Below are 26195 nucleotides of genomic sequence, written 5' to 3'. Positions count from 1 at the left end.
GGTCTGACGTAGGTGGCTATACTAGTGGAAAAAATGGTTTGCCACCAATAAAGAATCTGCAAATAACGATTCTAAGTAATTCACTAATCTGAAAGTAGCCATCGTTTCTTAAAAATTCTCCATACACATTGTCTGGACAAGATTGATACGTACGTGACGGAGCTGACTCATGCTCCAAAAACGTTGGAATCAACAACAACAAATAAAACTAAAAATGGCTAGTACAGATGACAACATTTGGAATGATGTGACAGTAAACAAAGAATTAGTATCTGAGCCAGAAAAGTAATGTTACAGTTTTATTTAAAAATGTCTTATCATAGAGATTGTTGTTCTTTGTGAATGTGAGGTGTGGCCTTGAGCCTAGGGGAGACAGTGACACGAATTAGGGGGGGGGGGCCATTTGCCCTCCATACATTTTCTAAAATACTTGATTTTGTCCTTAGAAACATATAGGCTACTCATTTCCAATGCAGACCTAGGGACAAAACAAACACTAAGCTAAAACACTAAAATTCTAGCCACTTTTTGCTATCTCAAAAAGGTGTTAGGTTAGGAAAATAAAACTTTCAGGGATTGGTTTACAGACTAAAGTGTGTTTAGAAAAAGAAGGCTGCTTTAAAGTACCTACCTCCACTCCTTCTCCTTCTAGATGGCAGTGACCTTTGATGAGTTCCAGTTCCAAAAATTGTAGGGAGGTATATAGACTAACAACAAGTCCTTTCACCTCTTTGACTTCTTCTCCAGAAAAACTAGCTACTGGAAGCGCTATTCTCCTCCAGTCTGCAAACAATGGATATATACGATTATAAACAATAATACACTGTTATTGATTGTGGGAAGTGCAAGTACCTGAGCTAACTGTCCCCAGCAGTTTAAGGCACTAGGCCGGCCAGTACCAATACAGCTCTCTACTCATTTCTGCTCTCTTCTGCACAATCAAAAACCATGGATAAATTGCATCCCTTTAATTATTGACTTCTTCAAGCTTTAATCTTTATTAAATAATATTTCTCTTCTTTAAGGTATCAATTGCTGTCTTAAATATCTTACAATCAATTTCCCATGGCAGGCTAGAATCCAGGATAGCTGTATAAGTATTTGGAATCTTAGCCAAGGAGCAGAAACGCTTAAGAACAACAGTCTCCTCACTCTGAGCCTGACAATAAAATAAAATATGCTGGATTGTTTCCTCTGCTGAAAAGCAGATTTGGCATAAAGGGGAATGATGTAGCTGCCAATTAAATAACAAGCTATTTAGAAGTAAGGCACCTGATTTCAGCTGGTAATATAGCACTGTATTTAATCTTGTATGAAATGGAGATAACCTTAATTTACTGTGATTAACTTTGGATCTTTGCCTGATAATATCTTGTGAATTGAGGTCAGAGGAAGGACTAGGAGATAACATGGAAGCCTTTGCTGCTAGAGAATCAGCCATATCATTATATTTTATACCTTTATGACTAGGAACATGTTGAAAATAAACTTAATTTTCCTTGATCTTAAGATTAAGAAGCTCTCTTCTAACATTATATAAATCTTTGTCATTAGCAATTATATTAATATTTTGGATCAGTAGTAATGCTGATTTAGAGTCGGAGAGACAGAGTATATTTTCAGATTCCATGTTGTAATTTATAAGTGCATCCAAGGCCAGGCGGATGGCATATAATTCAGCAGACAAGATAGAAGATCCCAATGGGAGAGGAGAATAAATGTTCAAATTCAGGGATGGGATACATGCTCCTGCTCCAGCTCTTTCCCTCTGGACAGATCCATCTGTATATATTTTTCTATAGTTGGGGTAAGCTTTTGAGATGTGTTCAGCCAAAATAGTGTGGATCTTGTAATTAGGAATCAAATCTTTACTAACAGAGATAAGTTCTACTTGACAGCTTGGAGGACTCATGTCCCATGGGGGGGACTCAGTAAAGGGATATGCATAAAGCAAATGTTGATTCCAGTTTGGGACCTCCAGTTGAAACTGATTCCATGATGAATGGGCATTGGGACAGGCTGACTTCTCAGCAAAGGTATGTACATATACAGCATGCTTGGCTCCATAAGCCTGGATTTGCAAGAAATACTTTATCCTTAGACTAGATGCTCTTTCACTTAGGGACACCAATCCCGACAGTATTCTTAACTTTGACAGAGGAGTATGCTTATGCACACCCAAAGCTATTTGAATGGCAGAATTTTGTAAAGATTCAAGGATTTTGAATGAGGATGGGGGACAAGCTGAAAAATTTGAATCCCATATTCTATATTTGAACAAATATATAATTTGTAAAAATCCAAAATAATTTTTGAGTGACATCCCCACTTACTTCCAGCAAGTCTTTTTAGAATACAAAGTCTCTTAATAATCAGAGATTTCAAAGAATTAATATGTTCATGCCACTGCATTTTAGAATCCATTAATAAACCAAGTAACTTCACTGAATTGCAATATGGGATCTCCCTTGAGAAAATTGTCAGTGGATTAGGAGGATCTAGAGTACCATTAGTAAATATAATGGCTTTAGTTTTACTGATTGAGATTGGGAAGCCAAATGCTAAAGAGAATCTCTGGACTAAACTTATATCCTGTTGAAGAAGGCTAATATCCCTTCTTGACTTCCAAATGATCAAATCATCTGTATAAAGGCCAAATGATGCATGAGATACTTGAAATTCAGAAACATACAAGTTGAATAGAAGAGGACTCAATATTGCACCTTGAGGAAGTCCTCTTGTAATGGGGCATTGCTCACTTCTAGACTGATTTACTTGAACGTAAAAATATCTATCAGTTAGAAAAGACTTTATAAAACTTATAAAAGAATATGGGAAGTCAAGATTTATTAGGATTTCCAATAATTTATTGTGGACTACATTTCCATAGGCATTCGACCAGTCAAACAGAACAGTCATTGTGACATGTCTTATTTTGAGAGAGCTACAAACATCAATTTTTAGCTGGGTAATGTTGTCTAAAGAGCTATGTCCTTTTCTGAAACCTGTTTGTTCACTAGGAAAGAGATTGTTGACTTCAGCAAACCACTCAATTCTTGATAAGACAAGCCTTTCCAGAACTTTACTAAAGGAAGGTAATACCAATAGAAGACAGTAAGACTTGAGATCATTAGATGAATAAGAAGGTTTTAAAGCTGGGAATACCTGAGCAATCTTCCAGGCATCTGGGAACTTTTGACTTGACCAAATAAGATTATAAAGACTTAAGAGGGCTGTATGAACCACCTTTGGGGACTCAAGAATCCACTTCATATAAATACCATCATATCCTGGGGAAGACTTGATGTTAAGAGAATTAAGTGCTACACAAAATTCATCTTGGGAAAAAGGTTTCATCAGAGTACCCTTATAAGAACAGGTAAGAGGGAGATTACAAAAAGGAGGTCGGCTGGGATGAAAATCTGAACAATCATTTTTAAAAACACCGGTAAACAGATCTGCCTTCTTTTTATCCTTTTGATAATTGGATAATTAACATCGTGTACGCAACTATTTAAGTTGTGTAACGTGCTGTGAACAATTTGCTTTGAATAATTGGATTTTGGATAATTAAAATTGTGTACGCAACTTCTGAATATATATCTTGTGAGTATTGCTACCTGATTTGCTATTGCTTTTACTGACAACTATTGTGGCCCCGCCCACGAATTTTGATGAAATTTGATCATTTCACCGGATGATGCCAGGTGAAAGACTTGTCTTGAATCCCGTGTTGAATTTCATTTCACGGGCTAGAAATGCAGGTTGTTCAGCTGATAATATTGTAAAAATTGCTTGCGATTTTTTCAAAGGAGATATGTTAATTGAAGCAAAGAAGATTTTGTGGGCTGACGCCTCTATTACTAGGGTAACTGAGCGCCCCAAAGTGACTGATAATGTTAGTGATATGGTTCGAGCCTTTGATCTTTGTGATGAGAAAAAGATCAGCCTACCTCAGTATCTGATTTTCGAGCCAGATCAGGTCCCATGTGTGCCAGGGGAGACAACAGCTACGTTAACTCGAAAGGTTAATGAACTCTACATGGAATTTAAAAGCTTCGCTGAGCACCATAAAGCAAGGTCAGTCGTGCAAACTATTCCTGATATGAAACCTCCCCCACCCGCAAAACCGTCCTATTCAGTTATTGTGAAAAATCCACCAAAAAACTTGAATAATCCTGACGCTCGAAAAGATTTCCTGGATAAAGCTTGTGGGGGTGTCAGTTCAAGCATAGTTGTTTTGAGGCCTAGGAGGGATGCATGGCAAGTAGTTCTGTCGGACAAGGGTGCCGCCAATACTTTGGCAGATGCATTAAGCAAAGGAGACCAATCCATTAATGCTAAAGTGAAGAGTCCTGCCTTTTTCGGTATAGTACGCCGAGTGCCTGACGGAACATCTAAAAGTGACCTATGCGATCTCGCTAATAACTGTATAGAAGTTGTTCAGTTAGGAAGTACGAGGTCTTTTCGATTAAAGTTTGAGTCACGTGACCACCTAAACTATGCCACTGAGAATCCCCTTGTTATTGGTTACGAGCGTCTACCTATAACTGAGTACAAGTTTTTGCCTACCCAGTGCTACAAATGCCAGTGCTACGGCCATACTGCAAATAACTGTAAAGCTTCCCCGAGATGCTCTAAATGCGCTGGTGACCACCAGAACTCCAAAGAAAACCCATGTCAACTTGTCATGAAATGTGCTCTCTGTGGCTCCTCCGACCACCCCTGTTATTCGTATAAATGTCCAGAAGCACAGAAACTACTGCTTAAGAAATGAACAGTCAAACAAACATAAGTACAAGTACTTTACAAGATTTTACGTTTCTTAATAATTTGTCACTGTGCAATAATGTTGTTTTTAATTATTACGATGACCAAAATAATCTGTCCACCAACACCTTAGCTAGCCCCGATAGCCCTTTAAACCAAATTAACTGTAAATATCTCGACACTTTTGATTTTGTGAAAAATGTGAAACCTAAGCTAATGGAAGAGACCAAACTTAATGTAATTTGCTTTAATATCAGAAGCATACGGGATAAGTGGGCTAATTTTAAAGATTTAATTTTAACAAATGGTTACTGCCCTTTCGACGTAATTGGAATAACGGAGACGTGGCTTTCAGAAATTGATGATACTAATGAATTTTCCCTCACTGGCTTTCAAGCTATTCATATTGAAAGAAAATTAACCAAGTCCTCTGGTGGCATTTCTCTTTACATCCGATCAAGTCTAAAATTCACCAGACTATTAGATTGTGAATTCTTGTTCTCACAACCTATAAATAATAGATGCGTTTATTCAATAATCGTCGACATAAGTGTAGACGAGAATTCTTTTATTTTTTCGTTATTTTATAAACCACCCTCATTTCCGACACCTTTCTTTTGTAATCAGTTTGATGATTTTTCTAGTTTTATTAATTTACCACAAAAGAAGGCAATAGTTTTTGGGGACTTCAATTGTAATTTATTAAATGTTAGCAATAACAATGATAGTGATACCTTCTTTGAAACATTTACCTCAAGTGGTCTTCTTCCCACAATCCTTTTTCCTACTAGAGTTGATCCCATGAGGTCTACCGCTACTTTAATTGATAACATTTTTGTATCCACTTCCCTGGGAAACCACCTGTCCTCCAAAATAATATTTTCTGACCTGTCAGATCACTTTCCAATCTATCTTTCCTTACCCTCCCTATCAGCTACTCAACCCCGTAGAACTAATACCCCTACGTCTAATAGAATATATAATACTGTGAATATGAACCGGTTCACGGATTGTTTGAAATCCTTCGACTGGTCCAAGACTTTGGATTGTCAGGATGTTAATTCAGCCACAAGTAGTTTTACACAGGGATTGAGTGATCTTATTAGTTCAACCTTTCCAGTTCGTAAATCGAACCGAAAAACTACCCATATACGCCCCTGGATGTCAAATAGCCTGATAATCTCTTCATACCGAAAAAATGACCTATATAAGTTAGCTTGCAAAACCAGTAGCGTTATTGACCTGACTAATTATAAAAAATACAAAAACATATATACCAAACTCATCCGGGAAGCAAAGAAAAATTATTATTATTCAAAAATCTCTCACTGCAAAGGGAACTTGCAAAAAATTTGGTCTACAATAAATGAAATCCTTTCAAAAAAAAGGAATTCAAGATCTGTTCCTATTAACCTTAGGGACATCAGTGGCAGATTAATTGACCCAATTTTAGTACCGGATGCTTTTAATAATTATTTCACTAATATTCCAAATGCTAACTCCTGTTCCTTCTCACAATCAGTACACCCTAGTAAGAATCCCAGATCCATGTTTTTCTCTCCAACTGATCGCAAAGAGGTGCTTCAAGTTATCGAATCTCTCTCTAATAGTAGTACACCTGACTTCTTTGGCATAAGTAATAAGCTTCTTAGGACCGTATCTTCCTATATTTGTGAACCCATTGTGCACATAGCAAACCTGTCTATGACCAATGGAGTCTTCCCAGAAATATTTAAATCAGCAATTGTTATCCCGATTCATAAAAAAGGCGATCCGTCTGAGATAAGTAATTATCGTCCAATCTCACTTCTCCCAGTTATATCTAAGGTGCTCGAGAGAATTATATTCCGACGTCTTTCTCCCTTTGTATTTGGGAATCATTCATCAGATTCGTTGATTTCTCCTCATCAATATGGCTTCCGTGCCAAATTTTCAACTGCTCATGCACTAATAGACGCCACACAGTTTATACGTTCCCAACTTGACCTTAAAAATACTGTATTGGGCTTATTTCTGGATTTTTCAAAGGCCTTTGACATGGTTGATCACTGTGTTTTATTAAGTAAACTCAATAACCTAGGGATTCGCGGAGTTCCTTTCTCATGGTTCGGCTCTTATCTCTCTGGTAGAGTACAGAGTGTGAGACTGGGCGGGGTGTCTTCACATCCCCTACCTGTCCGGAGGGGCGTCCCACAGGGCTCTGTTCTTGGTCCAATACTTTTCCTCCTTTATATTAATGATTTGATTACGGACCTGGGCCCATCAGTGCACCCAGTACTTTTTGCTGATGATAGCAACTTTTTCATCACCGGTCCTAATTTACCATCCGTCGTCACCTCTACTCAAACCCTTCTGAATAGAGTACAGGAGTGGTGTCTCGTTAACTGCATGACCATTAACAGCAAGAAAAGTCAGGTGGTATTATTTCAAACCCCTTACAAAAAAAATGAAGTTCAGCCAGCACTTGGCCTAAAATATTCTACTAATCTCCTCCCGCAGGTCGAAGTTGCCAAGTTTCTTGGTGTCCACATAGACTCCTGCCTATCATTTGCAACACATGTGTCCTATATCAGAGCCATAATTTTGCGACAGGTAAGTATAATTAATCGTGTGAATTATTTTCTTCCTCCCGATATCCTTGTCACCCTTTATTATTCTTTTATTTACCCATACATCTCATACTGCGGATCTGTATGGGGCAATACTTATCCTTCAGTTACCAATAAATTAAAATCTGCTCAAAACCGTGCCGTCAAAGCAGTTTTTCGGTTGCCACGACTATATCCCACCAAGGACTTGTACTCCGATTTTGGTATTATCCCTTTTGAACAAATCATCAAAAAGTTAAATCTATCCCTTGCATACTCCGCTTACCATAAAAATCTTCCTCCCCACTTATTATCTTATTTTAATAGTAATAATTCTGAAGGCCACTGTCTCCGTTCATCCAACCGTTCCTTCATTGTCCCCAGGTGTATCTCTAGTTCCGCCCAGCGATCCCCAATTTATAAATCTATAATTCAATGGAATTTAATACCCTCCAGTGTCGGGCTATCCACAAGTTTTCGGACGCTATATAACAATGTACTAAAATCTTGATATTATATTTCTCTAAATGTTTGTTCAATTTGCTTTAATTACCCTTGTTTTCTCTTTCTTTTTTTTTTTTCTTTTCTCTCTTTTTCATTTACAATTTTTTGTTGTTTTGGTCCTTAACAAGTTCGCTTCTAGGATCTTTATTATTATTGTTGTTATGTGTTTTCTTTTCTTTTTGAATAAAATAATTGAATTGAATGATATCATATCTACGGTCATCAAAAATCTTCCAAAAATCTTCAAATACACTCTAAATTTAGAAAATAAAACCACTGATATGGCTTAAAATTTGACTCAAATAACAGGAATTGAATTCTTAGAACTAAAACGAGAGAAAAAGAGACTGATAACTAAAAAATAGGCCGAAGCAAAATATTGTTGTCAAAATTTCAATAGTCATAGGCTAAAAAACCAGTGTCCGATTGAGCAAAATTATATAAAACTCAAGTTCTCACATCTTATCACCAAAGAGGAATTGAGAAGAATTATATGTGTCAACAAAGAGCTAAAAATCTTTATTGACCTACCTACAAGCACCTCTTTTTTAGAAATATTAATTATACTATTTTGATGTACATATCATTTGAGTGTTTTAGTTTTATTCACGTATTAACAAAAAGCTGATTTTCTTCTGATTCAAAATTCTAACTTTAATTGCTTGAAATTTATTCTATAAATCACAAAGATTTAATTAAATTTTTTCTTTTCAATTGCTTTTCAAAACATAGAACCACATTTTTAACTTATGTTAACAAATTATTTGTGATAATTTTACCAAGAAGACAGGGCTCTTGTTACTACCCTCACATTGCATCATGCTGAAGTAAAATAGGAGTGGTCCTAAAACCCATCTCTATTTTTCTGGAATCCCCAAGAAACTGATCTTTCCCAAAAAGAGGTCTTTTAACCTAGACATGTCAAGCAGGCAAATTTCTAAGACTTATAAATCAGAAGAGGGTTAACATGCTGGCTTGGCTATGCCTTTTCAGAGTGTTTTTGGCCCTGGATCCATTACTGAAAGTTTCATTTTTGTAACCTAACCTCTTTCCAAGATAGCAAAAAGTAGCAAAACTAGAATTTGGGTTAAAATTTACTATTTCATAATAAAATCTATTTTCCAAAATCTGTATAATTCTTTAATGTTGATTTGTCAAGTTTAAGTTCAATAAAAACAAAATCTGCCATGTTTTCTTCTTATTCAGTTTAACCAATTAAAAACTGCTGTTTCACCTATAGGCCTATGTAAAAAATATTAAAACTGACAGAAGAAACATAGTGGATGAAAAAATTTAGAAATTGTTTTGGATTTGTCATCCAACTTAGTTTGGCTGTTTTGAACCCATTAAGGGCTCAAAATGGTATTTCCCCCAGATTTGACTATTGAATCATTTGGCTATAGTCAATGACTATTAACTATAAAAGGCACCAAATGATGTATTCACTTTTATCCTAGCTTAATTATGTTGTCAACTACAAATTTACCGGTTATTATGCATCCTGAAATCTTTTAGCCAAGAAAATAAAGTGTCAGCCATATTTGAAATACAACAACAAACCCATGTGGCTGCATAAATTTAAACCCTCGATAAATATATAACAAACTGTGAGACACATCTGTTTTCCTTATTATTTGCATTATCCCTAATCTTGTGGTACCCTAAGTGTTAATTTAAGGGACCTACCACAGTGTTGGACTTTATATATTCAGATTTTTAAGTTAATTCATCCATTTTCAATTCTCTAAGGACTTGTGTATCTTGTTTGTTTTTCACTGTTTTTATTATATAGTATTGCCAGTCTATAGTTATAAAGTATTTGTTTTCCAAAAATCCACAGAATAAGTTAACTGAGTCATATAACTTCAACTTTTGGAGAAACCTGTGTAGAAGAGAGCAATAACAAACACAAAGGGCCATATTGGTACCAGCTAGATATCCATCCTTGAACTGCTGGGGATAGGCAATTTGAGTATTTGCACTTCCCACAGGTCCAAAATCACCCCGTTCCCCAAGTTCAGAAAACCCTATCACAAATTAGCATGGCTTCTAAACGTGAATGTAAACAGAAATTGTGTAGTCCAACCAAGTCTCAAGATTTCTGTGCAGGCTGAAAAATAGGTCTTGATCCAAACTCTAAAGCTGTTTTGTGGGATGGATGTGAAAAATGGCTTTGCATAGACTGCCTTAAAATGTCTCTTCCTGAATATGAACTTTTTACAAAAATGTCAAGTGTTGGAGGTATGCAGTGGTACTGTCCATTCAAGCATTCTAGTTCCCCAGCCAACCTCCTTTCATTAGCCAAAATTTTAAATCTAATAACGTCCAAGGTCCCAAATGCCTTGGCTATTGTCGAAATAGTGAAGGGCATGGTAGAGGGGCTGAAAAATTACATTAATGCTAGAATAGACAAAGTCAAAGAGTGTGCTGATGACCTAGAAAAAACCATGGCTGATAAATGCACTGTTTCAGAGGTTAAAGAACATGTTAGTGCAGCAGGAAACATCAAAAATGAAACAGGGTATTGACTCCCTCCTTGAAGATGAAATCCACAGAATTTTCAGGCAGGAGAAGGGCAGGGATTGGAGGGAATACAACATAGTTGCATATGATATCCCCTTGCAGTCAAGAATAGATGGTGATAAGGAGTTTGTAATAAAACATCTCACAGAGCAGTCTGAGATTACTGATGTGAGCACAAGTAATTTTAGACATATTCTGTGTACCAATAAGGTTTTAACCACCCAGCAACCCATCAGACAGCCAGATATAAGTCACCAAGAATCTGCCAAAAGTCACCCCCCTCCTATCCTTTTCTCTGTCCAAAACTTAGATGCAAAAAAACGTATCTTACAAAGATCATACGAACTCCAACAAGAAATTCAGTTTCAGGAAGATGCATCTTGGGAAGACCACAAAAAAAGAAAATCCTTGGTTGCTGAACTCAGGCATCAGACTGAGCTTGATGAGCCAAATCCAGCTATCAACCACAGGAAGATTATTGCAAAAAACTTGATCCATCCAGGTAGAGGGCATTTCCACCAGGCCATGGACTATTAGATGTCCCTTTTACCACCCCTGTAAGATGTGTAAATAGTAATATAGTAGATAGGAAAGAGCTGTTAAGTATTAATGAGCTTTTTGAACCATCCTTCAAGTCCTTCACAAATGGAAGTCCTGTTTTGTCCTTTGGTTCCTTCCACACACCTAAAAATACCTTCTCTTACTCTTTTTCACCTCTCCAAAATATTTTAAATTGTCACCTCAGCCAAACGTCTTTAAAAATTATCAGTATCAATGCCAACAGTTTTTCACATATATGAAATGAGGCCATCTTGGATCTTTTAAAAGAACAAGCTGATATACTTGCAATTGTGGAAGTGTGTCCCAAATTTATCAATACCAAACTTACAGAATCTTGCATCAGCACCAATGGTTATAAACTTTTCATAATTATGGGACTCTAGTTCTAGGAGAGATGTGGCTATTTTTGTTAGAGAGGAGCTGCAGGCTGCTGTTATTTACTTATTTATTTATTTATTTGAAAACCCGTCAATCATACGAAATGAAAAAGACGGAGCACGAACATATAAATATAAGAAAATATATAAGAACATATCAGAAGAGAAATAACTAGAAAGAGACTCAACTAATAAAAGGGCAAACAAAATAGCACTAAAATGAATAAAACGAAAACAGATCTATTGTAAAAGGAGATTATACCAATCGTGATATACTATTTTAATATTGTGTCTTTTAATTACATTTTCAACTGCAACATGAGGGTCGGTTATGTGATAATTTTTAATGAGGATTGAGTTTCTGTACCAGGGAGGAAAACGTAGGAGGTATTTAGCAAAACGGAAGAAAAGCGCACGGATTTTAGACAATTCAGCCTTCGAGAATAGTTTCCAAAATGGTGCCGGGTACAAAATATGAGGTAAAACAGTAGCGTTATATAGGCTAGCAAGGAGGGGGCGGCTAAAACGAAATTTAGCAGAGACTATGGAAGCATACGAGCCGGAGATTCGTCGATTGAGGTGTTTGATCAGTAGAAGACGTGTATGCCTTAGAGACGAGCCAATAGGGACTCCGAGGTAATTTATGTGGTCAGCAGTATTCACGAGATTTTCACCAAAAAGCAGTGAAGGCATGTGTGGTGTTTTTTGCCAATTGAAGAGAACTATCTCGGTTTTCTCAGTGTTAAAACTGAGGCCAAGTTTTAGATATTCGGTTTTAAGCGTTTCAAAAATGTCAGAAGCTTTTTGCAATGTTCTACTTAAGTTCAAGACGTCGTCGGCGTAGCATACTAAGAAGGTGTCTATAGAGGAAAGAATGCATGAGGCTGGGCATTTATCTTGTGCTTGAAGAACATAATTATTGAACAATGAACAATTATTGAAAAAATGAGGGGAGGAGACAGCTCCCTGGCAGGCACCCTTCAAAATGGGGATCAATTTTTCATGAGGCCGGGGAGGCAAATTTTGGTCGGGAGGAAGCTTTAGGCGAATGGACAGCCTCGAGTACATATCACATAGGGATCAAACTATGCAGGGATTCAGACCTCGTTGTGAAGCTTTTTATAACATTACAGCGTGTATGAGTGAATCGAATGCACGGCTGATGTCATGACTAGCTAAGGCTATGCTCTCTCCAGAAAAATCCGCATCGAGTAGCACACTCACTACATCCGTCAAGGCATCGGCACAACCAGTGCGGCGCTTAAATCCGAATTGACGTGGCGGGGTGTAGCATTTAGTTTCCAGTTCATTAATGAATAGAAGCTCGAATAGTTTAAATAAAGATGTGGCGACTGTAATGGGGCGGAAAGACGAGCATTTGATTTCATTTTTCCCTTTCTTCGGAGTGGGGGTAAGATCCCCTACGCGGAAGGATGAGGGAACAACACCTTGCATGAAGATCATCTGCATAAGAAGCGAAAGATGCATAGGGAGAACCGAACCACCATGCTTAATATGGATAGCGCTAACACGGTCAATTCCGCAAGAAGACTTATTTTTCAACCAACGAATTGCTTGCATAACGGACTCTAAACTGACAACAAAATCACCGTGTGGAAGATTATCAAGGAACTCATCCAATTCTCTCTCATACATGTCTTCAAGCTGGGGGCTAGGAGCAGCAAATTCACTCGCATAATAAGAATACCAATCCTCGACGGCGACAACAGAGGGGCAGGCTTTGCCAAAGATACAGACTTGAAAAGAAAATTTCGATCCTGTTTTGCACGGGCGGAATAGCTATCAGCGAGAGATTTGTGGTGAAGGGAGAGCGCCTTCGATAATCTACGCTTCGTAGTCAGTCTGATGCTATTAATGGTACCAGATCTTGGGCGCCCACAATCTTTCCATACCAAAAACCAGAATTTTGCTTGATGACAAGCGGCTACCAGCGAATGATTTTCGGGCCATTTTTGCACCATTCCTTTACGAACTTTTACTTTAGGTACCGCTAACCTCTCAGCATGAAGGAGAGTGTGACAAATTTCTGTACAATAAATATTGAGACAAATTCGGACTTCTTCTTTAGAGAGATCTTTCGGTTTTTAGAGGAGATTAAAGGGAATACGGATTTTATTAAGAATTTCTTCTGTCGCCAGAGCAAATAGTTGCTTATCAGCCTTAAGCCAATCAAGACGAAATTTAGGCTGTTGAGTTTCCTGGCGGGTTTGGTGACCATTCAAAGAGACAATATGTACAGAAGACGAGACAGGAAGGTGGTCAGAAATTTGATAGTCCGTTACTACCCTAACATTTTGAACAGTTAAATTGTGAGAAATGGCAACATGGTCTAGATTTGACACAATGAAGGAGCTGTGAATATATGTTAAATCTCTATCTTTTCCTACCACAGCAAGGTAATCACCTAAAAGATTCTTAATCAAAGAGGTACGGGATGATTGTAGAGAAGAAATCTCAGAAAGGTTGCAGTTGAAATCTCCAATTACTACACAAGAAAAACCCTGGCGCTTAATTTTAGATATACATGAATTTAGTTTCTCACAAGAAAGGGCAAAAAGACGTTCTGAACGCTCATCTTTATAATCTGTTGGCAAATACACGTTAATAAATACGCAACTTTCAATTCGTACTGCGAGAAAATTGTCAGACTTTTCGAATAGACTGGACAGAACACATGACCGAACAAACGTAGCAAGGCCTCCTGAAGGTCTTCCTCGGCTGCCGCTCTGTTTAGCTGGGACTCTGTAGGCCTTCGTGGTATGATTGAGTTCTAGGAGGTTTTCACTTTGCACGGTAATAAAGTGCTCTTGAATGCACACTACATCATGTTCGACACTTAAATCACTAAGGATCGGGAGCTTCTCAATGAACGAGCCATTGATGTTCCATGAAATGAAGCTATAGCACTTGCTCATGATTTCTGTAGTTGCCTGTTTTTGGGACAACTAATACTGTAGCAGGTATGACCCGGCACTTTACACTCTACACAAAAAGGGAGTTTTGAGCAGGGAGCTTCGCGCGTGGAAATGTGCTCATGCGAGCCACATTGAACATGTTGATGGATTTTTACAGTTGGAAGCTAGATGGCCTATCCTGTGGCAGTTGAAACAACGGCGTGGAAGGAAGACAAATTCTTGGGGTTGTAATCGTTCGTAGCCAATTCTAACCGAGTTTTCTAGGAAAACTTCAAGATCACTCCGCGTCTTAAAATATACTGTATATGTTCTCGACTTTCCACACTGGGTTACCTTCGTACATTTTGGTATTAATTCTTCGAGCTTCGAGTGATCGATATCCTCCGGCACGCGCTTGACCACGCCGATATAAGCAGATTCTTTTAATGAGGCATTTAGACTTGGGCTTGATGTTTTCATAGTTTCAACTATTTTCGTGGCTGCTGTCTTAGTTCGAACGACAAGTTTCCACTCGTTTTTGGTGCACTTTCATTCCGTAACGTCTTCCACAGAGTTCTGGCACATGGAGTCCAAGAAAACCTTGCGTTCGTTTGGGCCTTTAAGGTCAGTTGGTGGATTTTTCACCATAACAGCGTATGGTGGCTTTCAGGGGGGTGCACAATTTAAGGATTGCTAAGAGGGCTTAGGCAGGCTCATTTGAGGGCGGGTTAGCGTTGCTAGAGCACCGTCCAACTTCCTAGGCATTTCGTTTATTTTAGAAATAGCTGTGACGCTAACGGCATCGCCTATTGCGGGAACTTCACAGGGGCTGAATATCACGAATTTAGGAATGTTCACTTTTTGCTTCGCGGCGTTTACTAAGGTTTTCGACATTTCGAGAATATTGTCCTCATCTTTAGCACGGATTACTAGTCTATTAGGCTCATTAAGTTCTTTGTGGAGAATTCGTTTAGCTAGTATAGTTGTCTCATGATCGTAGTAGCCTACCGCTGATTTGATGGTCGAAAATCTGTGAGAAGTCTGTGATAAAAGTGATACTGAATGATAACATTTTTCTCCGTTTATAACTTGAGTGTTTTTATTTTTGGGTTTATTTAGTTTTTGCTTTAATTTTTCCTTGCTCCACTATGATCAATCGTAGATGGCAATTAACTCCCCTGCCACGGCCACAATTTTCAAACACATTCAATCAAAATTTTGAGATAGTCATTTTGTTCAATGTAGTTGAAACATCCGGAAATTATGTCTTCGAGGATGACAACCCTCCCATAGCTCTCAGGGAAAGGGTTGTAAGCTATGCACTAGAAATTTTTGGCTTATATAGAAAGCGTGATCGTATAAACTTCGGAGGGGGCTCCTTGTATTGCTTATCAGAAGTCTAAGTGCCTTTTGAGATTTAAACTGATCGGAGGGTGGATACCCCCCCCCCCCCCACACACACACACCTTGTATTGTCATGAAATGCATCTGATAGAAATTTTGAGATAGCCATTTGTTGTTGTAAAAACTTCATAAAGAGCTCGGTTGATTGAAGATCGAAAGGGCTGGTGCCCTTTTTAATAGTCAGAAGTGATTTGAGAGCAACTGACCCCCCTCCCACGCCTACTGTATCCCTAAACATATCCAATCAACATTTTTAGATAGCCATTTTGTTCAACGCAATTGAAAGGTCCGGGAATTATGTCCTTAAGAATACCACTCCCCACAGCCCGTGGGGCAAGGGTTATAAGTTATGCCCTAGAAATTAAAATGAACACCCAAGTCAATTAAAATGAACAAACATTAACATGAGTATGGCTGATAACCCCTATGCCTTCTTAAGACAAGAACATAATTTGCCCTTTACCGAAAACAAAATACGTTTGAAATGTTTTCACCTTTCTTACTGTATTAATGAAAAATTATCAAAACATTTAGATAAAAAACTCAATGTATGTCCATTAAACTGACAAGTTTGTTTTTTCAGTAAAGCACAAATTTTGTTCTGGTCTTAAGAAGGCATAGGGGTTATCAGCCCTACTCATGTTAATGTTTCCTTATTTTTAGTTTGACATGACTATTTCTTGTAATTTCTGTCCGTTTGGAGTTTCAATTATTTATTGATAGTGATTTGTGATAGTCTTACGCTTTGAAGATTATTTGAGTTTATTTTCGCTCATTCTTGGCTTAATGGAGTTCTTTACTTTTCTTTGAAAAACTTGTGTCATGGAAAAAGTTTTTTAAATTAATTATATAATCTGATCATTTATCAATAGCATATTTTTCAGGTTCATTAACAGTGATCAAGCTATATTTATGTTATCAGAAATTCTATTGTTTTTAATACAAGACTTGCAGAAGATAGGAAAATGAGGCTCCCCTACTATGATGTTCAGACATGTATTTACTGTTCTATTTGGATTTTGGAATAGAGCCTTATGCACCAAGAAATTTCAGCTGCTTGTCAAATTATCTAACATAACAGGTGATAGAGCATTTGTGTTTATAGTCAAAAGTCTGTAGTCAATATATTTCGTTATATGTAATTAGAGTTGCCACTAGTCAGAGGAAAAATAATTGTATGGCCTACCATTAAAAGCTAGTAACCTAGAATATATTCTCTGAGGCCAACCTCACTCTTGTGCATAATAATGATAGATGGTAATAAGCTTACCTAAGCTATGGATGTCAGGTGATTGTTTTTTTCAAAGTTTTTCCTTTTGAGTGATTTCATTTCGTCTTCTTCTTTGGCTTTTGAACCTAAAAAGTGAATATAAAGACTAGAATTTTAAGATATAATCTAACTTAATAGAAAGTGCAGTTTTGTGGAAACATGGCTAAAAATCACCATGTTTCAAACAGTTTGTGGTAATTAAAACGAAACTTGATGGGAAGAATAAGTACAAGTTCTAGATACGTGATTGCCATAATTGGAACGGATCCGTTCTCTTTGGAGGAGCGGGGGGGGGGGGTGTTAATTTGGAAAAATTAGAAAAATTGAGGTATTTTCAACTTAAGAACAGGTGACCGGATCTTAATGAAATTTGATATTTAGTAGGAATTCATGTTTCAGAGCTCTTATTTCAAATCCCGACCAGATCTCTTGACATAGGGGAGTTGGAGGGGGAAATCAGAAATCTTGGAAAATGGTTAGAGTTGAGGAATCGGGATGAAGCTTGGTGGATAGAACAAGCAAATGTCGTAGATACGTGATTGACGTAATCGTACTGGATTTGCTCTCTTTGGGGGAGTTGGGGGGAGTGGTTCAGTGCTTTGGCGAGTTTGGTGCTTCTGGACGTGCTAGGACGATGAAAATTGGTAGGCGTGTCAGGGAGCTCCACAAATTGACTTGATAATGTCGTTTTTCCAGATTCGACCATCTGGGGGGCTAAAGTGAAAGTAAAAATTAGAAAAAATGAGTTATTTATAACTTTAGATTGGGTGATCGGATCTTAATGAAGTTCGATATTTAGAAGGACATCTTGACTCAGAGCTCTTATTTTAATCCCAACCGGCATTAAGCCTCTGATTTTCCTTTTGAGTCAATCTATTGATTCTTAGAATTTTGTTAGAGCTCATACCATATGAGCTCTTGGCTCTTAGCTCTTCTGGCCTCGTCACAAGTGCCATATGAGCTCTTAGCTCTTGTTTTGTTTGTTTTTTTTCCAACGGTGATCGTATCTACTCAGCGGTCCTAGAATGTCGTGAGAGGGCTGATTCTAACGGAAATTAAAAGTTCTAGTGCCCTTTTTAAGTGACCAAAAAAATGGAGGGCCCCTAGGCCCCCTCCCACGCTCATTTTTTCCCCAAAGTCACCGGATTAAAATTTTGATATAGCCATTTTATTCACCATAGTCCGAAAACCTAATAACTATGTCTTTGTGGACGACTTACTCCCCCGCAGTCCTCGTGGGAGGGGCTGCAAGTTACAAACTTTGACCTGTGTTTGCATATAGTAATGGTTCCTGGGAAGTGTACAGACGTTTTCAGGGGAATTTTTTCGGTTTAGGGGAGAGAGTTAAAGGGGGGGGGGGTTATGTGGTAGGATATTTCCACGGAGGAACTTCTCATGGGGGAACATAATTTCAATGAAGGGGGTGCAGGATTTTCTAGTATAATTTGAAAAAACAATGAACAAATAAATGTGAAAAGCTTTTTCTACTGAAAGTAAGGAGCAGCATCAAAACTTGAAACGAACAGAAATTATTACACATATGAGGGGTTTACCTCCTTGTAATGCCTTACTCTTTACGCTAAAGTATTTTTAGTCATGTCAACTATTTATTCTACGGCCTTTGTGATTCAGAGGTCATTCTTAAGGAATTGGGACAAAATTTAAGCTTTAATGTAAAGAGAGAGGTATCGGTGAGGGGTGAACCCCCTCATATACGCAAGAAAAACATACGAATATAGAAGTTTGTTACGTAAGTTAATTCGTAAGTTACGTATAATTGTTACTAATGAGAACGTTCGTAAAAAATTAAAAGTTCTAGTTGCCTTTTTAAGTAATTTAAAAATTTGAGGGCAACTAGGCCTCCTCCTTCTCTCCTTTTTTCTCAAAATCTACCGATTAAAACTATGAGAAAGCCATTTAGCCAAAAAAAAATTAATATACAAATTTCGTTTTAATTATTTATGTGCGGAGAGCCAAGGTCAAAACATGCATTAATTCAAAAACGTCCACTTATTAAATAAAAAAAAAACAGTTTTTCTAAATGAAAGTAAGGAGAAGCATTAAAACTTAGTAAGGAACGACCCGGCTCAATAGTAACCGAAACTCTTAAAAAAATGATCATCAAGTTTAGTCTTACCCATCAAAAGTACGAGCCTGAGAAAATTTGCCTTATTTTTAAAAATAGGAGGAAAAAAAACCTAAACGTCATAGAATTTTAGTGAAAACCACACCATCAGATTCAGCGTATTAGAGAACCCTATTGTAGAAGTTTCAAGCTCCTATCTATAAAAATGTGGAATTCTGTATCAAACAGTTCTGTATCAAACTGTAGTAAGGAGCGACCCGGCTCAATAGTAAACAAAACTCTAAAAAACGGAATTTGATACCAATTGTTATATGAAAAGAATCGGATTTTTAGGCTGATTTTAAATATGTAAGTTTCATCAAATTTAGTCTTACTCATCAAAAGGTATGAGCCTGAGAAAATTTGCCTTGTTTTGGAAAATAGGGGAAAACAGCCCCTAAAAGTCATATGACCTTAACGAAAATCACACTATCGCATTCAGCGTATCAGAGAACTCTTCTGTAGAAGTTTCAAGCTCTTATCTACAAAAATTTGGAACTTAGTATTTTTTGCTAGAAGAACGATCACGGGTGCGTGTTTATTTGTGTGTTGTTTTTTGTTGTTTTTTTCCCCAAGGGTGATCGTATCGACCAATTCGTCCTAGAATGTCGCGAGAGGTTTCATTCTAGCGTAAATTAAAAGTTCTAGTGCCTTTTTAAGTGACCAAAAAACTGGAGGACACCTAGGCCCCCTCCCACGGTCATTTTTTTCCAAAGTCAACAGATCAAAATTTTGAGATAGCCATTTTGTTCAGCTTGGAGGAATTTGTCATGGGAGAAGAGAAATTTCATGAAGGGGGTGCAGGATTTTCTAGCATTATTTTTTTTTTTACAATGAAAAAATAAATATGAAACAGTTTTTTCAACTGAAAGTAAGGACCAGCATTAAAACTTAAAACGAACAGAGATTATTACGGATATAGGGGGGGGGGGGTTCCACATCTCTCTAAATAGCTCGCTCTTTACGCTAAAGTATTTTTAGTAATTTCAACTATTTATTCTACAGCCTTTGTGATTCAGGGGTCAATCTTAAAGAATTGGGATAAAATTAAAGCTTTAGTGTAAAGAGTGAGTTATTAACGAGGGGGCAAACCCCCTCATATACATAATAAAAATATACGAATATAGAAGTTCGTTACGTAAGTTAATTTGTAAGTTATGTATATTTTTTACTAATAAAAGCGTTCGTTAAAAATTAAAAATTCTAGTTGCCTTTTTAAGTAACCGAAAAATTGGGGGTTAGCTAGGCCTCCTCTCCCACCCTTTTTCTCAAAATCGTCTGATCAGAACTAAGAGAAAGCTATTTATCAAAAAAAATTAATGCGCAATTGTCGTTTTAATTATTCATTTTAGGAGAGCCAAAATAAAAACGTGCATTAATTCAAAAACGTTCGGAAATTAAATATAAAAAAAAACAAGTTTTTTTTAACTGAAAGTAAGGAGCGACATTAAAACTTAAAAAGAACATAAATTACTCCGTGTATGAAAGGGGCTGTTCCTCCCTCAACGTCCCGCTCTTTACGCTAAAGTTATTTACTGTTTAATAAAGTAGAATTGAGAAAGAGTTAAACTTTAGCGTAAAGAGGGAGGAACTTTGTGTTCAGCTTTGTGAAAGATAAAGATTATACGATCCAGGTTTTCCTTCAGCCCAAAACAAACAACGAGTTGCTGCTGTTATAGCTCGCAAACCGGCACGTCAGTGGTTTGTTAATTTCAGCGTTCGGACTCGCCTATAAATTCCAATAAATTCCTATATTCTAATGCACTCCTATAAAATGCCTGTATTTTGGCTAAAATCCTATTATTCCTATATTTTCGGCTGAAGAGCACTAAGAACATTGCTCATGATTTGCAATTTTCACTTCTCTTTAAGTAAGCCAAGATGTGCTTTTCTTTTTGCTTTTGACTCTGTTATAGACTCTGCTGTCTTTCAGTGTAGATCGATAATTAATTACAACTGTTGAGCTGTTTGAACTTAACTAATGTTTGTATTGGGCTTAGTAAGCTGCTTCTGCCTGGGCTATGCTGTTGTGTTGACTTAGTAGCCTATGTTTTGTTTTTTGTCATGTTGGGCCTGTCCGAAATGAGCAAAGATCAGTATACAGGCTAGCAGTATCTGCTTAATGAGATTGGAGTTCTTGCGGCTTATGTGTTTCCTGCCTGAACGCTATTTAAAGGCTGATGTGAATACAGCCCAGTTCCAGACATATCCCCCTTTTTTATGGTCTTTTAATCTTGGGATGCTGTTTTGCAGATGATGCTTGGTAATTAAGTATGGGGCCTGTCAAGTTTAATAGTTCATGGCTTGTTAAGACGGATTGTAGCGGTAGAAAGATTGCCGAATGGTGTAAGACTGGGAACAACCAATACTCGTTCTTTTGCAAACTCTGCTTGAAAAATTTTTGTTGCACAGCTGGGGCTGCTCAGGGGTAGACCAACATGTGCGATCTGCATAACACAAAGCCGAAGTTACTGCTCAACTACATCCACTATAGTTTCACCTGTTGGACAATCTCGAGTTGATGAAACAACCAAGGATAAACTATTAGTTGGTATAAACATGTTTTGTGAGCAGGATGCCGCTTATAAAGCTGAGTTAATATGGGCACTTCAGAAAGTACAGTGTTCCATGTCTGCTAACTCTTCAGACCATATTGTCGCAACCTTCCATGCGATGTTCCCTGGTAAGATCTCCGACGAAGTGCCCCTATGTGCAAAGAAACTCATGTATCTGATCACAATGCACTGCATCCTTACTGTAAGCTATGCAAATGCTTGTGAAGGACGTTCAGTCATATCTTGTACTAGAATATGACAAGAAAACCAACAACGCTGGTATAAAAGAGTTACAAATACGTGTTCGATATTGGTCCTCATATGGAAACGAAATCCAGAGCAGACTCTTATACACAAGTTTTATGGGCCACGCGACAAGTGATGATCTGTGTAGGAAGATTATATCAGCCATTGAGCAGAATCAGCTGCCACTTGAAAAACTGATCATGCTTGGAAGTGATGGACCAAACGTCAACAAAAGCTTTTGGAACAATTTCAATGCCAAAAAAAAAAGTTTCAGGAAAGGGAATGCTGAATATTTGTACTTGAGACATCCATATAATCCATAACGCTTTCTTGAAAGGTCTTCAGGTATTCGGAGAAGAAAGTTCCGACTTTGTTATTTTTATGCATTCATTTTTTGATGGCTGGCCTTCACGTTGTGAAGATTAATTGAAAGTGCCAAATGAGAGTAAGAGTGCCAGAGAATGCCTTCATATAGCATGTTCTAAGCCGCTGGCTGACGATCGGACGTACCCTTGCTAGAATCATGCAGCAGTTGACAACAATCTTAGAGTACTTCCTGAACTTCATGCCAAGAGAGAAAAAAACTGAAGAAACTTCTGTCCACTCCCAAATTTCTGAAGATTGTGGCTTATATCAGAAGTGCAATGATGAAGGCCCAAGTCGAGTTTGTTCTAGCCTTAGCAGAACTGTTCATAAGTTTCACCCAACTGTTCCAGAAAGAAGAGCCTCTCATTTATGTTCTGAACTCAGAGATCAAAAGACTAGTTGTGATGCTTTGCAGACAGGTCTTTACTCCAGATTTCGTGACCGAGATTGAAAATTTCTTACCAGAAATGTTGAACCTTGCTGAAAAATTTGCAGAAAGGCCCATAGTCTCAGAAAATATGGAACGAGCTTTCTGTGAGAAAGCAACACTGAAAGACAAGGCCATTTTCTATTTCAATTTGCGAAAACATTTTATTGCGGGTATTCGCCATATTTTGAACAAATGCCCTCTGGAAAAGGATGGTTTTCTAGAGGCTTTACGCTTTTTGAGTCCGATCAACATGAAGGATTTAAGAAGCACTGCAGACAGAGTAGCTTTGGCACGCGAGATTGTAATTGGAGCAAGCTCAGACGTCGCCCAGGCTGACTGGCTGCTTTTGCCAACGGAAACTGGACCCCATGAGGACATTACTCAGGTCGATAATTTTTGGAGCCATTACTCTGGACCGGTGAATGAGCGCGGGGACAGCAAGTACCCGGAACTTACCAAGCTTATCAAAGCGATGCTGACGTTATCGCCTGACAGCGCAGATGTTGAGCTTGGGTTCTCGAGCTCTGGTAGGATTCTCAGTGAAGACCAGGTATTAATGTCTGAACGCATTCTGGATGCAAGACTCATGGTATATGACACGTTGGAACTTTATGGAGGAAAACCAGAACAGTTTGTTATTACAAAAGAACTGTTGAATCCTGCACGTTCTGCACGGTCTTGGTATCAACAATATCTGCATGAAAAGAAAAAAGAAGAGCTATCCGAGAAGGAGAAAGGAGCTTTTGAAGAGGACAACAAGTGGAAGTTGCAGGAGGTCCATGACAAAAAGAAAGAAATAGAAGACCTGGAAAGCGAAAAGAAAAACTTAGAGCATTAGAGCAAAGAGAAAAGAGAAGAGTAGCAGATACTTTTCTTCAAGAAGCGACCGATAGAATGAAGAAGGCTGCCGGGTCCAAGAGTTCCATAGACATTGCCTTAGCTGTTTCTTTGCTCGAAGGAGCTGTGAAGTCCAGAACAAGTGAAAGAGAGCAGATGGTGGAATCTACGAGAATGGAGCAGTCTCTTGCAAAGAGAAAAACTGACCTCATATCGATATTGATGCCCAAGAAGGAGCAAGATTGATTTTAGGTATTTTAACTGTATCAGTCAATCGTTGCCACAGTATGTGCAGCTGATTTAAAAAAAAAAAAAAAAAAAAAATGCAGAAACTCAGGAAATGACGCCATCTACCACCGATCTGATCCTGAAGACTTTTAAATCCTATATTTGGCCTATATTTGGGCCCGACAAATCCTATATAAATAGGACTTAGCCTATAATCTGAAATGAACCGACCTGTCCGAACCCTGTAATTTAGTCTCAACCGATTGGTGGGATTTGCTTTGGCTCAATGATGGACTTGCAACATATCTTAAATTTAAATGTGTAGACTGGGTGAGTTTATTCTATAAATTTCTGATGTATTAGACATCTGCAGCTCTATTTTAATTGATGCAAGAATTTCTGGTGAGTAAGTGATACAGGTGGCTCTACCTCTGACCACTGTCTCTCTGATACATGCTCTTTTCAACAGAATTCTTAAGTATGGCACAATATTTCTAAACTTGTAAGGAAAAGTATTATTTCCTTTGTTGAATAAAATAGATTTAGCATTGAAATACGATGTCTAAAGAAACGAATAAAATTGAAAAAAAGTACCAGAAAGTATATTGGCTGCTTCTGAAGGACTATCCTGTCAAAACCAAATTTACTTCCCAATGGGACAAAAAATTTATTCTTGGTCTACTTGAACAATGGAAACCTTTTCCACAAATCAAGTTTTTCAAAGAAAAGTAAAGAGCTCCATTAAGCCAAGACTGAGCAAAAATAAAGTCAAATAATCTTCCAAGCGTAAAAATACCACAAATCACTCTCAATAAAATAAATGAAACTCAAAATTAAGAGAAATTACAATAAATAGCCGAGTCAAACTCAAAACGAGCAAAAATTAACTTGAGTGGGGATGCTAACCCCCATGCCTTCTCAAGACCAGAACATAATTTGCGCTTTACTAAAAAAAAAAAACAAAAAAACTAAACAAATGATGATGGATTGTAAGTTTCATTGACAAAAACTGATTTTTAATTATGAAAGAAAAAAGTGAAAACGATTAAAACGTGTTTTGTTTTCAGTAAAGCATAAATTATGTTCTGGTCTTTACAAGGCATGAGGGGTTAGCAGCCCTACTCATGTTAAATTGTACTTGTTTCGAGTTTGACTTGGGTATTTTTTTGTAATTTGTTTTCGTTTGTAGTTTCATTTCTGAATTGATAGTGGTTTTTGGCACTTTTTTTGCTTGGAAGATTATTTGACTTTATTAATGCTCATTCTTGGCGTAATAGAGCTCTTTACTTTTCTTTGAAAAACTGAATTTATGGAAAAAGCTATTATGAAAAGACAAGGGCAGATGAGTTATTTGAACATCCTTTACTTGGACTTTAGAGTGTAGAGCTTTTTTGCCAAAAAAATAGCTACCAGTTATATTTACAGGTTGATCATTTATTAACATCATATTTTCCAGTCTCATTAACAGCGATCAAGCTATTTTTATGTAATCAGTAATCCTATTGTTTTTAATACAAGACTTGCAGAAGATAGGAAAATGAGGCTATTCGTGTTAATTTTTAAGTTAGTTTTCAGTTTAGTTTCCAGAAGTTCTGCTGTCTTTAATGCGAGAATTGCAGAAGATAAGAAAATGAGGAGGTTATCAGCCCTACTTATTTTAATTTTTACTCGTTTTGAGTTTGACTAAATTATGTAATTTCTGTTTGTTTTGAGTTCCATTTATTAATTGATAGTGATTTGTGGAAGTTTTACGCTTGGAAGATTACTTGACTTTATTTATGCTCATTCTTGGTTTAATGGAGCTCCTTTTTCTTTCATAAACTGTTTTTTTAATGTCAGAGATTGTGCTCGAATAAGAATCCAAGTCCCTAATTCTTTGGCCCATAAATCCAGTTTAAATAATATTCCATTGCAAAATCCTGTTTAGTATTAACAAAATACCAACGTCTCTGATATTCTCATTGTCGAAATCCAAATCTAGATTTTTTGGTCTTCCATCGACTCCTAAGCTGATCCATAAACCATTCATACTTGTCTGTCGGTCCTAGCCTCTTATTTTCAATAGATGACATTCCTGTTCCATGTAACATAGCTTCCCTGTATTGATCCGATTAATAGAGCTATCCAATTAACACGTAACAGTCTTTTTTAGAAGTCTAAAATGTAAAGTCTCCATGGAAAAGAACTTGGGAATTTGCTTTTAAAACGTAGCCCTTTCTGTTTCTGGTACTGCTTTAGTTAGATTTAATCTAGCCCCTTCTTTTTTAGGCGTTGCTCAGCATTGCACCTCCTCATGGATGTCATTTAGACAGAGGATGCCTGGTCAAAAAGAAGGGCAAATATATACATATCCTACCAAACCCTGGATGAAACGGAGAAGGCAATATCTAGGTCTACTTCTTGGTCTACTTGGTCTACTTGAACAATGGAAACCTTTTCCACAAATCAAGTTTTTCAAAGAAAAGTAAAGAGCTCCATTAAGCCAAGACTGAGCAA

General features: G+C 37.4%; 1 long non-coding RNA gene across 1 annotated transcript; it reads left to right on the top strand.

Annotated features, from left to right (window-relative positions):
• The first annotated feature begins 147 nt into the window (after window positions 1-147).
• LOC136034538 (uncharacterized) lies at window positions 148-26084 on the top strand. The gene is made up of 3 exons (XR_010619200.1): window positions 148-285; window positions 16527-16723; window positions 25968-26084. It is a non-coding gene; the product is annotated as an uncharacterized LOC136034538 (long non-coding RNA).
• Window positions 26085-26195: the final 111 nt, after the last annotated feature.

Source organism: Artemia franciscana, chromosome 13, assembly GCF_032884065.1.
Source record: "Artemia franciscana chromosome 13, ASM3288406v1, whole genome shotgun sequence".
In the NCBI taxonomy this organism is placed as follows: Eukaryota; Metazoa; Arthropoda; class Branchiopoda; order Anostraca; family Artemiidae; genus Artemia; species Artemia franciscana.
Note: the sequence above shows the minus strand (reverse complement) of the source record. Positions and strands in the feature narration are given on the sequence as shown.